The sequence below is a fragment of the Podarcis pityusensis genome, assembly GCF_964106645.2.
Source record: "Podarcis pityusensis genome assembly, chromosome: 10".
In the NCBI taxonomy this organism is placed as follows: Eukaryota; Metazoa; Chordata; class Lepidosauria; order Squamata; family Lacertidae; genus Podarcis; species Podarcis pityusensis.
Genome location: NC_138035.1, coordinates 55,573,358 through 55,592,114, shown reverse-complemented (window position 1 = coordinate 55,592,114; position 18,757 = coordinate 55,573,358). Strand labels below are relative to the sequence as shown.

The 18,757-nt window shown below is 43.3% G+C and overlaps 1 protein-coding gene across 2 annotated transcripts in view; it reads right to left on the bottom strand.

The window, feature by feature from the left end:
* CAV1 (caveolin 1) overlaps window positions 1-18,757 on the bottom strand; it is a 28,041-nt gene that overhangs the window by 5,191 nt on the left and 4,093 nt on the right. The window lies entirely within an intron of this gene.

Here is an 18,757-nt window from a genome sequence, read left to right as displayed (position 1 = left end):
AAAAAGAAAACACAAAGGCTCAGATCCACTGAACTGTGCATGGATTCAGAGAACACATGCAGGCTTTTCTGCCTCCTTTCCATTGAGGCTCCAACACACACACACGCACGCCAAAAAAACAAAAGTAAAAAATTAATGACCCCCTGCTATGCAGGAATCTTTCACCCAACATGGGGCTTGAACCCACAACCCTGAAATTAAAAGTCTCATGCTCTACCATCTGAGCTAAAGGCATTTTCAGAGCACCTCAGAGTTCCAGAAAGCTTCTGCTGGGGATCTTCCTATTTCCCCAAAACAGCCCCGGAAGGAGCTGAATAGCAATTCTGTGGCAAATACAGCTTACATGTCCTAGACAATTATTTACCTCCCTTATCGCTTACCTTTCAACAAACATGGCAATCTAGAATAAACCTTGATATCCCACTTGTTATTTTGAAACAGGATTCTATCGCTAACAGAACGGTAATTATTTCTTCTGAGCATTACAGACTTCAAGACATTTGGCTTTGTGGGAATGCAACCTGATTTCTCCTCAATAAGCAGATTCAACAATAAAGACTCAAAAGTCTGCATAAACTTGGCTGATGTCCACAGTGGTTAGTCTTGAAGGTGTGAACCATACACGCTACTACATGTAGCAGCGACAAATCTAGTAGACAAATCCATCACTATGTTAGGCCACTTCTGAAATATTGTGTGTGTTGCATGTATATGAGAGTGTGCAAATGTGTGTGAAGGCAGAGTTAGTGCCAGTGGCAAGCTGTAAAAAAACAAAAATTCAGTTTGTACACTGCACTGTGCAATAAATTTAGTCACTGTGATGATATATTCGAGGGGTTGAGGACCTATGAAAGGGTATTGTAGGCTAGGACTCATTCTAGGTTCATGTGTTGACCTCAGTAAAAATGTTGATTATTATTACTAGGCACTGGGATGAGGCCCTGCAAAAAGCCTCCTCTAATGTCAGCAGAAGGCTCTTGGGGATGCTTTCAAAGCATTTTATGCTGTAGTAATGACATCTTAACTCATCTAGAGGGACAAAGCCAATACAGTTAGTCAGGTCCCCCCTCTCACCCCAATACTGTACATCATGATATCATTCCATGATGGCCGTGCTGAAGAAAGCTTGATGGACCTGTCATCAAATCCTTAATGCATATGGTAGGTCACTGTTTTTGGCGTCATTTTAGATAAGTGGTGTCAAACTGCAGGCAATGATCTAGTTCAGTTCTCTACCATCCAATGCAGAACAGAGCATTTCAATCAAAACAGCTGGATGGGGCAAAGACATGAGAGTAGTAAAAAGAAGCTTTAGTGTATTGTGTTCCCAGGCACAGAAATATTAAATTCTTAGTTTCTTTATATACCATGTAGTTCATGTAGTGTGGGTGTGGGTGTTTCAACCGTTTTTAAGATTATGTCTGTTAATTGCCTTGGGGCATATATGTGGAAGGCAATTCTAATTTCTAATTCTAACAACAATAACAACAACATGTCTGAGTCCTATTCCTTATCTAGTTCTTTAACCACCACTCCAGAGAAATGGCATATGCTTTTGCTTGGTTGTTTTTGGGTTCCATTTCCAATCAATTTTCCAAGCAGCTATTAAAAACTTAAAGCTGCATGCTGGTCATGCTCAGAGGTAGGCAGACACCTGTTCCTTAATAGTACATGTACACAGGGGAATTTTCTGATTCTGTAGCTTCCAGGAAATGTTGCGGAATGAGCACAACTCATTTGAAATGCTGTTTTGCATGTGTCTCTTCCATCCCATTTCTGTATTAGTCTGTGATCTTTTTTTCATAAAGTCTGTATAAAAATCTACATTCATATCAATGTATGCATTACTAAGCATGTTTTATTCTTATAAATGCATTCTGGAGATTCTTATGAATGCATTTTGGTGATTTTTCAAGCTGAGAACTGTACTGCAAAACTTCAAGAAGTGTGAAATTCGAATGTGTTCCAGTTTGTGCATTCATACAGAGGGTGCAAATCAAGTTACTGTAGTTAACTTGAAAATGTGGAGAAAATGAAGCTCTCTCTCTCCTCGTTCTAAATTGACCAAGGTAAAAACAACAACAACACACTCCATAAAAACAGCTTTTGTTCACGTTTGTTATAAGAAATATTAAAGCATGGTTTTGCATATGGTCCCGTTGCTCAAATGACTTTTTTGTGTGTGTTTTTTTTAATGAATAAATATGCAGAACAATCCTAAATTTGTTTTATTGGAAGCAAAACCCTCTGATCTTACTAGAACTTTCTCCCATAGAAGTGTGTTTAGGACTGCAGCCAAAATAAAGGCCTCTGAATCTTGGGGCAGGAAAGATCCACCAGAAAGCTGCAGAAATTTAAGGAAAGTTTGAATTTTTGTTGAAGACCAGCAGGCCTATGCATTATAAAGTGAAAAGGGAAGGTATGTCGAAGAGAGGAATCTTTTGAGGCTGGGAATTCTTGCGCAGGTGCACTTAGTCGTGCTGTCTTGAATTCAGCTGTAGTCTTCAAGGTGTTGGGATTTAAAAACCTTTGTAAAATATGCAGAGTGGTGCCTTTGCAATGTAATTAAGTAGCAAACCTTACTGGGATTTCTGAAGTAAAATCCCAAAGGATAAAGGCTGCTTCCTGCCTCTCTACCACACTGCTATTGCTCCTCGCGGTTAGGTCCTAGATATTACTACCAAGCTTGCTATGCAAGTTTAGTCCTGCTGCAATCCCTCTTTCTAAGTAAGTAGAGGAGCCTTAGTCTTCTTGTAAGTGGGATGGAGAAAAGATAAATAGCCTCCCTGGGTTCTGGGTGGGTGAAGGAAATTAATCCTTCTTAAAGCTCCAATCCTATATACCTGGGATTAAGTCCCTCTGCCCTGAATGGGCATTACTCCTGAGTAGACGTGTACTGGAGTGCACTGTTAAATGTTTGCAAAATGTTATCTTCCACCATGCCATCATGATTAATCTTAGTTTCAGAGGAAGTAAGGTAAAGGTAAAGAGACCCCTGACCATTAGGTCCAGTCGTGACCAACTCTGGGGTTGTGGCGCTCATCTTGCTTTATTGGCCGAGGGAGCCGGCGTACAGCTTCCGGGTCATGTGGCCAATATGACTAAGCCGCTTCTGGTGAACCAGAGCAGTGCACGGAAATGCTGTTTACCTTCCCGCCGGAGCGGTACCTATTTATCTACTTGCACTTTGATGTGCTTTCGAACTGCTAGGTGGGCAGGAGCAGAGAAAGAGCAACGGGAGCTCACCCTGTCACGGGGATTCAAACCGCCGACCTTCTGATTGGTTTAACCCACAGTGCCACCCGTGTCCCTTCAGAGAAAGTAGTGCTGATTTAAATTATATTAGGAATCCCTGTTTCCCTGAGGTCTCTGATTATCAGTGAATTAATTCATACCATTTGTAGGTGGCTGCCTTCATCTCTAAATTTACGTAAGATATGGGGAACATGCGACTCTCCAGAGGTAGATGGACTCTAACTCCTATCAGCCCCAGAAAGCATGGCAAATGGTCAAGGATGATGGGAGTTGTAGTCCAGGAAAAATTCAGTGCTAACCGTTCCCTACCTATGGCTTCCATTATAATCACCACCATTCTCTGAATGACTCTGTGTGTGTTTTAAATACTTCATTGTTAAATAGGACCATCAGAGGATGCTGCTGTTTCTGGAAATAATAAAAATCTGTCATGTTCAAGGGCAAATAATGCATCCTCACATGCTTAATGACCTAAACTGTACAGCTGAAAACAGATAAGATTATTACAATAGGGAAAGATTTTATCACACTCGTGTTCCCATAGAGCTCAGTTTCCTTTTTGAAACAATTCACTTGGAGCAAATATGCATTGCTCATAAAATGACCACAGCTATGAGTCATGGAAGTCTTGCTGCAGGGAACAGGCAGGCAGGGGAGACAGATCAAAATTGGAATGCCACCAGAGAATGGATTCACTTTCCTTAAAAGGGGAGAAGTGGGTTGGGGGGCTTTTTCTTAGGCTCTGTGATTATATTATAATTACAAAGCCATTAAGGATCATTTGGAGAACCTTGTAAATTATCCTGAACTGAGAGGAAACAAAGAGCCTTACCACGAGGTGTCAAAAGCTACAGAGATTGTGGAGCAAGTACTGGAACGAGCTTGGGGTTTTTTTTCTGAACAGAGATTTCCCCTTTCCTTTGGAACATACACATAACCAGCAGACATCCGGATCTTCAACTTATCAAAGGAACGCTGCAGTTGGAGAACCACAACAGGTCAACACCCACATATCTGCGAAAGGTATCAAGTGCAGGAGAAGAATGTGGGATTGATTTTTGGACCGAAGCATCTGCAGTGGGAAAAGCAGCCAGAGATCCAGGGGATCTGTGTGGTCTCACAACCACACAATCCAGGTACAGTGGTACCTCGGGTTAAGTACTTAATTCGTTCTGGAGGTCCGTACTTAACCTGAAACTTTTCTTAACCTGAAGCATCACTTTAGCTAATGGGGCCTCCTGCTGCTGCCGCGCCACTGGAGCAGGATTTCTGTTCTCATCCTGAAGCAAAGTTCTTAACCTGAAGCACTATTTCTGGGTTAGCGGAGTCTGTAACCTGAAGCGTATGTAACCTGAAGCGTATGTAACCTGAAGCGTATGTAACCCAAGGTACCACTGTATTTTAGCAAGGCGAATGCTAGCTGCAGCTGATGGGAGTTGTAATCCCGACTTATCAATCAATTGTTTCATTTGTATGCCGCCTTTCAAAAGTTAAAGCCACGCTCGAGGCGGCTTACAACATAAAAAAATTACATCCCAGCAAAAGTAGACAGAATAACAAATAAACAAAATATCAAGAAGCACACAACCACATTGAACAAAACCCTCCAAAGGACACCCCAATCCAGGATTCTTGTCCAACAGCCTCAGCTTTTCTAGCTGGAGTCGTTCAGGGCCCCAACCCCTCAGGCCAGGTGGAAAAAGGCCTGCAAGGCAGGGAGCAGGTCTTCCAGGACTCACAGCCAGGATGGAGGGCATTCGTTTGGCAAGGCCGACTTGCCTACACCTTAGGATAAATGCAGAGTATGCAGCTTCAGCAGGTTTATTTTTTTATTAAAAGAATAGTTAAGTGCAGCCTTTGCTTTTTATTTGGGGTGCAGTGCAGTTTAACTCTTCCCTCCCCAGCTTCAATACCGATGAAAATGGTGCTAATGGATGCACTGGGGCCAATTTTTGTTGGGATCACACTAGGGGAGGGATCCTGGAGTCTCATGCTTAGTATTAAATGTGGGGTCAGGAACCTGATGAAGCTGCACACTGCACATTTAAAGTAGCGTGTACAGTAGTTAGCTGAATACAGTGGTACCTCAGGTTACATACGCTTCAGGTTACAGACTCCACTAACCCAGAAATAGTGCTTCAGGTTAAGAACTTTGCTTCAGGGTGAGAACAGAAATTGTGCTCCGGCGGCGCGGCAGCAGCAGGAGGCCCCATTAGCTAAAGTGGTGCTTCAGGTTAAGAACAAATTCAGGTTAAGTACGGACCTCCAGAACGAATTAAGTACTTAACCTGAAGTACCACTGTATATAATCCTGCAACATAGGTGCAGCCATGTGGCTGGGGTTGATGGGAGATGTAGTCGAAAAACTCTGGAGTGAACTAGGCTGTGGAAGACTGACTTACTCTATTCAGAGTGCTAGACATCAAAGATCACTTCCCTTATGATCATTTGCAAATACTGTAAATATCTTCTTTCACTCGAAGAAGGGGACATAATATCTGACTTAAAAACTGTGCAGCCAAATTGCATTTTGTCATAGGCTACCTACATACCACACATTTAAAGCTCTCCAAGTAACCCCCCCCAGGGACTGTAGTTTGTTAAGGGTGAGGGGAATTGTAGATCTACAGTTCCCAGGATTCTTTGTTGTGTGCATGTGCTTGAAATGCACGCTGCATAAAGGGACATTTATAACTTCACCTCCGTTGCTGTCCTTTATAAATCCTAGCATATGAATTTGACAGGCGCAGACCAACCAAAAAGAATGCGGCACTTTCACCTTTAGCTGTGATGGAATCTTTCCTCCTTCCTATTTTGAGAAGCTGAACTTATCAGCCAGCACTTTGCTGAAAACTAAGCAAGCGCGCTAGATATAAACAAAGCTTTGGGCCATATTTATCCTTCGTGTAATTCATCCGAAACCCGTGAACCCTACATCCTACAAGATATTAGTCTCTCAAGTGAAGTCTAGGGTTTAAAGCCATTAACAGAAATGTCCTGGAAGGTAGAGGGGACTGCAGTCCATTGAAGGTCCTTAGAACTTTGAGGTTAGCAAGTTTATCTCTGTTTCAGTGGCATCGGACAAAAAATGCAATCATGTGTTCTTGTTTTAGCCATGCACAAATAAAGTCCAAATGCAGAATTCTCTCGTGTATTGTTTCTGTACCCATTTTCATTCACAGAACATCCATAAACTAGAAAGGCACATGCTCAGTCAATGTAACATGGTATGTATGGCAAAATCCTTGGAGAGATGCTTGCATTTGGGATCACACCTGCTATCCTGACTTACAGGTGTGCAAACAGACTCCACAGTGGTACCTCAGGTTACATATGCTTCAGGTTACAGACTCCGCTAACCCAGAAATAGTACCTCGAGTTAAGAACTTTGCTTCAGGATGAGAACAGAAATCGCGCGGCAGTGGCATGGCAGCAGCAGGAGGCCCCATTAGCTAAAGTGGTGATTCAGGCTAAGGACAGTTTCAGGTTAAGAACGGACCTCCGGAACAAATTAAGTACGTAACCAGAGGTACCACTGTACCACTTACAGTAGTACCTCTGGATGCGAACGGGATCCATTCCAGAGCCCTGTTCGCATCCTGAAGTGAACCTAAGACGCGACTGCGTGTCTGCATGTCACGTTTTGCCACTTCCGCGCATGCGCGTGACGTCATTTTGAGCCTCTGCGCATGCGCATGCGCGAGCGGTGAAACCCGGAAGAAATGTGCTCCATTACTTCCGGTTCGCTGCGGAGCGCAACCCAAAAATATTTAAGCTGAACTGTATTCATCCCGAGGTATGACTTTATGTGAGTGGTGACTTTGCTTTTTGATTGGTCCCAGATCACACATGCAGAGCTCATAAAACTTTCCTTTAGGCATGTTCCCCTCCATGCATGGATAGAATGTATGAAAAGTGAGCAGATTGCATCCACTGCCTCAATGGACACGCATAGACCCTCACTGTCTCTTTCCATTATGCAGGAAAATTCCTCCTCTCCCACTTAATCAGTGCATGGAAAAGAATATGAGAAGAGGGCCAAGGTCCTTTGAAAACATTTATTTATTTATCCACAGGAAGTCCACAACTTACACACATTGAACTCGTGCACATTCAGCTTTATGGACTTGGCAAATATTTTTTAAAAATTAAAAAGGGGGCGGAAGCCGGGGGGAGGGGGGAAGGCTGGCAATCCCACCTGCCACTGCACCCCATATGTTTTGACTATACTCTATTTTGGCTTTAGGCGTGATCCCCGGAACGTAACCCCTGTGTAGGTTGAAGGCTTGCTGCATTTATTTAGTTATTTATTGCATTTATAGCCCACCTTTCTTCTCCAAGGAGTTCAAGGTAGTGTACGTGGTTCTCCCGCTCCTCATTTAATCCACCCAAGGACCCTGCGAGCCACGCTAGGCTGAGAGGCAATGCCTGGCCCAAGGTCACCCAGTGAGCTTCATGGCTGAGTGGAGATTTGAACACGGGTCTCCCAGGTCCCAGTCCAACACTCTAACCACTACACCACACTGGCTCTACATGCAAGTGAGGAGCAGGGGGAAGGAAACTAGTGAATGACTATATATGCCATGTTGAGCGAACAGGACTAGATAGGATGCCCTCAATCTAGTTTGCCGACGTGTGCTGAAAATTCTATGATAAGCAAACTGGAATCTGCGGGAATAGCTGCAACTTCCCTGAGCCAATCAGGGATGCCTATTCTTCTGACCTTCCCAGCAGCCTCCACTCTGAGCACAACTCTCTGACAATCTTTGTCCATTCCCTCTTGCATACTCAGAGCAGAAGCATGCATACAGGAGTGGTCTTGCATTTTACCAATACTGGCGGCAGGTGCTTTCATGCTGGAATTCAAGACACAGCCCAGGCATTAAATGTTGCTTTCCAGAATCCGATACTGAAGCTGGATCTGGATGTTATGCTGTAGTGGGAAAACCAGATGTGTGAGCGGCTTGCACACCAACCTACTTTCTGGGCTTCTGGCATAATGTCTAAAGGGGTGTGTGGCATATACTCCCCTTGGACAGAAATATGGGTACCATATGCTGAGACAGATGGATGTCAACAAGCCATTTTTGGAGACTGTCCTGGGTGGGCCATTGGCCTTGCCCAATAAATTGCTGTTTTGACTTTTATGCACATGGTTTACACGTAGCTATAGCAAGCAAACATTTTCCTACGGGGGTATGACTCATGGGCATGGGCAGTGAAGTGAAAACCAGTACATAAGGGTTCAATTATGCTGAAAAAACCGAGGCATAAACAAAATTAGTCCTTGATCCTAATCAACACCGCCGCTGGTTCATTCCTTGAGGAACAATTCTTAACGTCCAAGATAGATAAAATTCTCACTTTTCTATCAGGGCGCCAAAGTAAAACAAGCGGCCCACAGATATTACCGAGCTGGCCTCTGCATCAATCAACGAGTCAGCAGAGCTTAGGTAATTTTAGGAATCCTTGGATTTATGAAAGCTAAAACGACAAATAGAAATATATTGTAATATGACCTGTGAACTGAAGTTCCAAATCTATGTCTGGACATTGGTAAATCACCTGATTTTTAAAATATATGTGAGAACCTTGAAAACTGACATGCACACATGCAATGTCCTAAAGCACTTTTGGAATGGAAACTGTGTGTACAGTGAATGCACACAGTGATGGGAAGGGAGCTCATAATGGTAAGCTGCACCCCAACTTATGCATATTAACTACACCAGATGTGGGGGACATCAGGCTTGAGCGGGGAGGGTGCCATTGTAATCCTCCAAGTTTTCCTGTCCAGCTGTTGAAACTCTTTCCAGACCACATCCCCTCCCTAAGCCACACCCCCTATTCTCACACCACTCCCCTCTCTGCCTCTGCTCCACGCCCTCTTTAAGTGCATTTGCCTGGCTGGAATCGGTCTGGTCAATTTGCCGAGCTGTGGACTCTGCTGATGCAATTTCCTTTCCCCAGTTAGTGCCTCAAATGGCGACACCTTCCTGCATCTGCTTCTGGTCCAACCCTCTACTGCTATCTTGGAATTCGGCCTTCTGTTTGGCTCCACTCTGCACTTGTGCCTGGTGCTCTGGTCTTTGTCTGGCTGGCCTGTCTCTAGCCCTTCCAATCCTTGCCTGTTTGTGCCAGAAACTGGCCACAGTCTGTGTCAGTGTTAGGCCAAGGACTGATACAGGGAAACTGAGATGCAGGTGGATTTTGAAAACAATCTTCAAAACCTGTCATGATGTGATGGCTCTGTGTGTGATGGAGAAGTGCCAACAGAGGATGTGCAAATGATTTCTGTATGTGTCCAGGCTCCAGGGCCTTGTGGTAAGTGGAGGAAACCTGACTCTGGATAGCTCAGCTGGTTAGAGTGTGGTACTCCCTCGGCCAATAAAGCGAGATGAGCACCGCAACCCCAGTCACGACTGGACCTAATGGTCAGGGGTCCCTTTAGCTTTTTACTGAGAAGAGAAGCTGCAATTTTATCACATACCCTATACTAAGCAAGGGAGTGTGAAAGGGGATCCAATTCAACTATTTCTGCTTATGTTCTATTCCTCAGCCATCCTTACAGGCTTCTTAAAGCATTCCCCCTAAAAACAGGAGGAAACCAATAATAACAGTAGCGTAGCGTGGGTTGCCAGTGCCCGGGGCTCAGCCCGGGGTGGGAGGGAGGTAAACGGATGGAGTACACATATGTATTTAGTTGCCTTACGGCATCTGCATCACCCAGGAGATCCGCAGCTGCAGAGATAAGAAAAGAAGAGTTGCTACATTGCCTGGAGATGTTGCTTCCTGGTTTGCATGGAGAAGCTGTTTTCAACAGAACCCAGCGATGGAAGCATGCAGTTGTATTAAGGCAGCACCGGGTGTTGAAATTTTGTGCCCCCTAACACTTTTGCACCCGGGGCAACTGCTCACACCCAACAACCATAATTCCAACATGGCAATAGCAATCATCATAAGCCAGTGCTAAACTACAAGGGCTAAAGTCCTATTGGAAATGGTTAATTGTAATAATTGCTGTTATACAGACAGAAATTGTTGTTTCACTTTGCTTTCGGACATTTTAAGCCATCGTAAATAAACACAAATTCCAAATCTGCCTAGATGTGCAAATAATGCCACGCTCTCAGATGCCAACATACCTATTGGGTATGTGGATCTCCAGACCAAGAATCTGGAATATGTTTAATCCTGATGCGAGTTGAATTCCACACTGCTGAAATAGCTGCTTAAGTGGATGGCTCAAATAATTAGCTGCACTTGAGAAACAGCCTGATGTTTTTGATCGTCGGTATCCATGTGTGAAGTCTGGTGTGGACCTTGGAGCCTAATGCTTGGAGCCAGACCCTCCAAGTGTCCCTATTTTCCAGGGACATCCCTGATTTAGAGAAGCCATCCCAGTTTCTGATTTGATCCAGGAATGTCCCACTTTTCCTTAGGATGTCCCTACTTTCATTGGAGAAATGTTGGAGGGTATGGAGTTATCCGACCCCTGAGCCGTCTGAAGGCAATCCTGTATAGGGACGTTTTTCAATGTTTAATGTTTTATTATGTTTTTATATAGGTTGGAATCTGCCCAGAGTGGCTGGGGCAACCCAGTAAGATGTGTGGGGTATAAATAGTAAAATTATAGTTACGGAATGGGACATCCCCATTTTCTTTGGAGAAATGTTGGAGGGTGTGCTAACCTAACTTCCTTGTAAAGTACAACACAGGGTTGCAGCCTAAGTTTATGAAAACAAACACAACCCGAAACATGCAGAAACAAAGTTAAGCACCAAGTTGCAGGCAACCGTGAGTAGGAGTTGCCGGAGGGAACGCACACAAGGGCCTCTTTCACTTTGCCCCATCGTTTTAGGAGGCTGGCATAATCTAGAGCTGGCTGTGATTAGGGATACGAAGAGGCAACAAGCGTCCGGGGCTACATTTAATGATTCAGAGAAAGGCCATGTGTGGGAGTAGGGAGAGGCTGTGCTTGGGGAAGGAACAAAAAAGCATTGGAAAAGCAGAGAGACTATGGCATAAATCCTAATATATATAAACGGTGCACATAAACTCTGCAGGCGTTAGCAGATTCTTTGTACATGTAAGGATGTGTAGCCACTGTTACCAGAGTCTTGGAGTAGCAAAGGATTTTGCAGTTACTCCCTATCCCCCAGATACACACCCTTTATGCGCTGTGCTGTGATTTTATTGTACGATTCCTTTTTTCTTTTTTTTTAAGTTCTCCATCCTCAGGTGTTGGGTCAGATCATGCCTGTTTTAAATTTCTGCTTTTAAAATGCAAATTTCATGCCTTTTCACTGACACTGGGGGTTATAATCAAAGGGCAAAACAGGAGAATAAGTGAATATTTATTTTGCTAATTTCTAAAGCAACTTGAGTGTCTTCTGGGAACTATATATTATGATTTTGTAAGGAACATAAAAAGGCAAAGGAAACTATGGCTGCATTCCTGTCCACGGTTACTTGGGAGTAGGTTCATTGAACTCAATAGGGCTTACTTATGAATAGGCTAGGTATGGGTAGGATTGCAATTTACATTGGATTGTAAGAAAAAAATCTGCCCTTCCCCCAAAAAATTTACGATTGGGCATCCATTCCACACATCCATTCTTAGGAACAACCAAAATGCCGCAAAATGCCGCTCAGTTGGACAGAGCATGGTGCTGATAACGGCAAGGTTGCAGGTTCGATCCCTGTATGGGACAGCTGCATATTCCTGCATTGCAGGGGGTTGGACTAGATGATCCTTAGGGTCTCCTCCAACTCTATGATTCTATGAATCATTTTAAGTTCTGCAGAAGTTCCAGAGATACCAAAAAATTGCCCACTATTTTGTAACATTTTGGTTCGTCCTAATAATGGAATTGTCTGACGGTGGATAACTTCTTTTTTTTTTTTTTAAGAAAATGTTCAGGTCTGGCTTAGTCTTCAGAAACAGCCTGATCAGATGGTAAAACTGTAGTCTGTACCAGTTCAGACTGCAGTGTATATGTGTACATGTTTCAGGAGTTCTTTCTATATATATGCGAAACAGCATGTCAGGGAGAAGGTTATTCAAAGACCCTTCCCAGCTGCTATTTACTTTGGTATGGGCAGAATTTTCAAATACATATGCATATGGGAGAGCATCAGATCCATACCATAGACTTAACTGGACACAATACCCATATGTGCACCCCCTGCCCATTAAAATAACATAGTGAACTAAACGTAACTGAAATAGTGAACTAAAGCTTTGTGCAACCTATAGAGAGGTTTGCATGTTTACCTTATTTCACCTAACTTATTTTGCTTATTTATGGGACTGCCTCTCCTGGTATGCCCCTCAGAAGACCTTAAGGTCCATGAATAATCATAGTTTAGAGGTCCTGGGCCCTAAGGAAGTCAGATAGTCAGATTATCCTCCACCAGGGCCAGGGCCTTCTCAGTGATGGCTCCGACCTGGTGGAATGCTCTGTCCCATGAGACCAGGGCCCTGCAGGATTTAACTTCCTTCCGCAGGGCCTGTAAGACAGAACTATTTCGCCTGGCTTTCAATTTGAACTTAGCCTGATCTTTTATTCCCCTTCCTTCCCTCCCTCTCCCTCCCCTTTTTATGAAAATTACTTCTCCCCTGGTCTCCTCACTGGCCCAAATAGGACTAATTTAGTCAGCTAGCCCTGGTGATCATCTAATGTTTATTGGATGGATTCTACCCGTAAAAATAAATAAATGATTTTTTGTATCCTGAATTTATTGTTACTCACGTTTTATACTGTATTTTATGCTGTTTTTTGTTGCATCAATTAAGTGTTTTAAATTTGTTGTTAGCTGCCCTGATCCCGGTTTTCTGAAACGGGAAGGGTGGGGTATAAATAAAAATTTATTATTATTATTATTCTATGAGCCACGAGGAGGAGCAAGGGGAAATGAAGCCAAACCTCCTAAAAACCCAGGCAATGCCCCCAAATTCAAAGTAGCCAGGGCAGGAGATAACAGCCTGGCACTTGGGGGCAGCTGCCAGGGCCCCAGAACCATGCCGGAGTCCACTGCCGGTGGGCCATTCTTACAGCCTGGCAGTCTGTGGAGCGCCAGGTAGCTAGATCTAGCCATCCTTCTCTTTCCTTCAATGCCCCTGGGTAGGCATCACTTTAGGAATTGTAGGTGGATAGAGCCAGCTGCCCAATACTGCCAGTGCAGCCAGGTAAGCCAGCTAAGGCCCACTGACACAGGAAGGAGGCTCACCTGAGGATACAGCCCCCATCTTGCCCTGGCAGTGGTTACCAAGCTAAAGGAAGCACGATCCTTTCAGAAACTTGTTTGGCTTCCTATTACTTGTATATATCTCACCTCTGCCACGAAGCTTATTCGTCTTCAGCTTTGAAACCTCAGGTGCAATAGACTTTTATGTAGCACCTTGCAATGCACATCGCGGGAGCACATCCCCTGCTTTTTATGAGTTACGAGGCATTTTTTTAAAAAATAAAAAAATGCTGAAGCCATTTGATGAACTGCTTACAGAGCAGATTCCTTGTCCCCAGCCTAATCATTTGTCTTCTGTGGTTGGCTTTGCTTTTATGGCACTGTGTAGGTGTCAGCACGGAGCGAGCGACAAGAAATGCAAAAGCTCTGAACAAATAGCTAAAATGCTGAGAAATGGGCGTGAGTGGGGTAGCAGGATTCAAAGTTAAAGCAGGGGTGTGACACATGCAAAAACCAGACTTTGAATATAGTTTTTTTTAAAAAAATTATGGCAATTAAGCCTGGTTGCACTTTTGTATTTTGTGTTAACAGATATGGAAAAATGACTAATCCTAATTTCCATACTATCAGTCGCTAGAACTGCCATTTCACCTGAAGGTCACAACACTGAAAGCTGGAAACGTCCATGTTTTTAACCACTCTTGTTTGTATGACCACAGGGTCAGGATCAACACCAGTCATCCTCAAACAGCTGCTGGCCCTGGGATACCTGGGCTGGCCCTGGAAGCCACCTGCCATTTTAAATTTCCTACACTTCACTGCAGAATCAGATGCTGCATTGCTCTGGGGCATTGTGGGAAATTTAAAATGGCAGCCAAGGGCCCGGTGGTTGAAAAGGGTGCCCAAATTTCCAAAGCTCCCTCAAATCTGGAGCCAGCCCTGCACTTAGTGGATGGTCGATCTATTTCTAGGATCTTGAATATACACCTTCAGGGTGACCTTATTATTAACACTTCAAGGGCTCCCCTCAGGCTTCCACTGAGATAAATACCCCAGAACCACACAGCAAAAAGAGGACTGTCGGACCTTAATTACTGATACACGTTGGTGCTATGCCCAGAATTGACAGTCGCTATGGGATACCATGAGCCATGCTGCGACAGGCCTGAGTAAAGAAGCTGTGGTTTGAAGCAAGAGATCAGCTGTCTACCTTCCCCTTAAACGTTATTTGACAGTCAGTCTGGCCAGGCTGCTCCCTTAAGAGATAATAATATTTGTGATGTGTATATTACTTTCTTTTTGTTGGTATGCTGAAGCATGAGTTATTCTCACATCTGCCACACCTGGGAAAAAAAATTGCACCAAGTTAGGCCTACCGAGAACTCCACATTCCAGGAAACCAGGGCAGTAGCCACAGAAAGGCCTGTATGGACCTGCTCCCCTCAGAAATATTCCAAGCTCTTGATAGTTCAGCTTATCTCTTTCCCACACACCAAGTCTCTAGCACTTTCACTTTGTGGTGATATAAGGGAAAATGTAAAGACAGTAACTAGTGGCTCACAAAGAAAGAATTGTTGCTTCCATGTCTTAGTGGTCTGCCTAGTTAATCCGACAGGATAAATGACATGTGCTAGGTCCTCGTTTCCAAATGTTATAATAAAATTGCATTATTTTATTAGTGTTTAATACAAGTAACTCGTTTTATACATTTAAGGCTATCTGTAGGGATATTCTTCTGGTTGCAATTATATCATCCCTTGGTTCCCCACCCTGTGGTTCTCAGTACCGTATTTCTAGCTAGAGGCGTGAAGGGAACCTATGTCAAATAAACAGGGCTACAAACTCAGGATTAGCTTTGTGCACTGGAAAACAGAACTTGATTTATTCATTTCTAGGCCAAGTACCATAAAGGTTTGGAAATATGGCCACCCTGTAACTTTCAACACAAACAGATTATGTGGTAAAACTGTTCCTAGGCATCATATCTGTTGAAATGGACTCTAGTCCACACACGTTTATGGCACAATAGCTTTGCTAATCTTAAAGGTGCCACAAGTCTCTTGGTTGTTACTTCAAGAGTGTTTCATTTCAGAGTAGAGGTAGATGCTCATACATCTGAATGAGCGAGTCTTCCCACAAATATACATGAAGAAGTAAATTAAATTTGTGGAAGAATGGTTTGAAGTCTAGCCACTTCCCTGACATGCTCATTTTCTGCATTCAGGATTGAGTTTTTGTTTTGTTTTGTAGATCAGGGACAATTCATACACACACAGCTTCTGCGTTTGGTCTGTTGTTCATACAGACCAGACCTCAGCTGGATTCAAAGCTTCAGCACTGCATTACTGCTGCTGTTTCCCAATTACAGCCACCTAAAGGGCATTTTCCTACAGCAGCAGTTTGGATATGTAACTGCAAACTAACTGCTGCACGTAAATTATGAAAATAAGAATCTTGAGTTGGGGAAAATATCTTTTGTTTCTGAGAGGGTCCACTATCTGAAGTTGTTCCCAATGTTCTCATTTTCCTTTGGGACGCAGGATATAACTGACATCTTTGATCTCTCCCTTGAGAGATGCTTGCAAACATTTCCTTAAAGATATGTGCTTTTTCCTCATCAGTGATTGGCCTCCTATTCCCAGTAGGAGCCATCTTTTTTTTTCATTCTGTAATGTTGTTGAGAGCAATCTAGATTCCTTTCAGCCTTGCACATATCACTAATCCTCAGAAGGTTTTGTTGCTTTGGGAACCTCAGCTGATGCTGAAGAATGAGTTAGAAAATATGTTATTCTCCTCACTCCCTAAACACTCCCCTTCTCAGGCTTATTTTCTCTTCCTAAAAGAGAAAGATTATATTATTTATTCAACCTGTTTTCTTGTGCTTTGTTTTGCACGATTCTTTAACTTTTGCAGTTTTTTTTGCAGGCCAAGGTAGCCTAATAGTGAGAAACCTAAGATATCAAGAGTCTAGTTCTATGCAAGTTTGCTCAGAAGTAAGTCAATGGACTTCTGTCACTGAGCTGTGGCCCTTTCAACACTTTAGATTGAATGATGGGGCTTAGAAAACTTGGAAGGTCTGGTTCTGCAAGCAAACATACTGTTGCTAATCAGCCTATAGAAAGGAGCTACTTCCTACCTCTACGCCAACAGAATAAACTATTTTTCTCCACAATACCTCCACTAGGCAGGTGGAACCTTACAGATATCTATCTGAGACAGAAAATGGAGAATCACCCAGCACCTGGGATGGGAACAAGTCCAGCCATCCTAGATGCAAAGGTTTCTTCTCCCACTCAAGAGGCTTCATGATGTAGCACTGCAACATCAGATTGCTTACAATGAGTGAGTTGCAGAAATATGTTTTCCAGAAGTTCAGCAAAACTTGGACTACAAACCATCTTTGGCCATCACATCTGCAGCATGATGTGCCTCTGCCAGGAATGGATTACATCCATGATTTTCCCTGACCTAGATGGGCCCCGATAGTATTTTCCATTGACCCAGATACATTGGACTAGTATAAATGTGACATTTACAAAATTAACAAGAGATCCAGAAGGGCCTTTGCTCCAATTCACTTAATGATTTCTCCTTTTGGCATTTTTAGTTTGGAAAAAGGATCCCCTGCCCTGCCCCTCTTTTATCTCCATTTGGGTAAGGCAGATTGTCTTTGTGCTCCCTTCTCTGTGAATAAAGCAATGCTTTTGCAAAAACGATTCTGTGGAAAGTCAGGTCCATATAACAGAATAAGCACACAAGTGAGGCTTGCAACAAAATGTTGAAAAGTGCAATTCTCCTGTTTCAGGGTTCCAGCCATGCAGCTATACCTTTTCCAGGAGACTCCATTCCATTTGCCCACCCTCCCAGTTTTCTGTTCCACACCTAAACATCCAACCAGCATTTCATGACCCCTGAACATACTCAGTCATCATTGATTTTGTTTTGGGGGTTTTTTTTGTTCCCCTGTTTTTGCAACGAGTTTTTAAATTATTTCTTTAAATCTTGGAGTGGGTGTGGTGCCATTTTGGCTACATAAGTGCTAATACTCACCCCTAAAGTTGAGAAATGGAATACAGTGGTACCTCGAGTTAAGTACTTAATTCGTTCTGGAGGTCTGTACTTAACCTGAAACTGTTCTTAACCTGAAGCACCACTTTAGCTAATGGGGCCTCCTGCTGCCGCCGGAGCCCAGTTTCTGTTCTTATCCTGAAGCAAAGTTCTTAACCTGAAGCACTATTTCTGGGTTAGCGGAGTGTGTAACCTGAAGCGTATGTAACCTGAAGCGTATGTAACCTGAGGTACAACTGTAAATGATTTCCACTCCCCCCCTTGTTCATTAACATTGGGCCCTTCAGGGTAAGCCATTGTCTGAAACAAACTACAGGTTACCATGAATGAGCAGCGGGTTGGCCCATTGTTGCTCAAATTATGCTCATCCCTATTCCTCCCTTTTGTGCAGCTGGAAAGCAACAGACCACAGTGCTGGCTTAGCATTATGTACAAATCAGTGTTCATGGCAGATGCTCATGGCTTCTTTGGGAGACATAGCATTAACCCAGAGCTGTGATTTGTTTATTCCTGGCTTAGCAAAGGGAGGAGCAAAGTAGCGTGATTTGAGCACCATGAAAATGAAACCAGAGAGTCTGCACCCCAGTTAAGCCCTCCAATCTTCCCTGAGGCTGCGACATGTTAGAAATCAATCTCAGACAATATACTCCGTAAGTTTTAATCAATCGATTCACTGATTAACAGCACAATCCTGTGCTTACTCAGAAGAAAGTTCCACTGGGTTCACTCCCAGGTAAATGTGCATAGGACTGCAGCCAAAATCTGCCTACATTTGTATACGGTAAGCAATTGTTCACAGGGTTTTTGTTTTGTTTTTCCGACTATGCCTTTGTGTGCTGTAATACAATCTTAGAACTGACATTCCCTTCTATGTGAGCGAGAAAAGGGAATAGTGTCTCTAAGGGGATGTTTGCCACCTGTAGGGTTTTTTTTGCAAGCAATAGTATTTCCCCCCCCAAAGCATTTCTTTAAAAAAAATGTTGTCAGATTAAATAAATAATCAAAACATGACAAAATATTGCAGGTTTATTATTCTCTTCTTTCTTCAGCATCCAGTGGCAAATTACGGCCTTCCTTAAAAAAACCCCAAAAAGCTCCTAGCCCCGCCTTCTGAAGCCAAGCCCTTGTGGGCAGCCTGATACTTAATGAGAAAAATATACAAACATGTTTTTTTCCTATTTAGTCAGGCAACCTGAAGAAGTTATGTTTTGGGACCAAGTAATACTCTAGCTATGCATGAGAA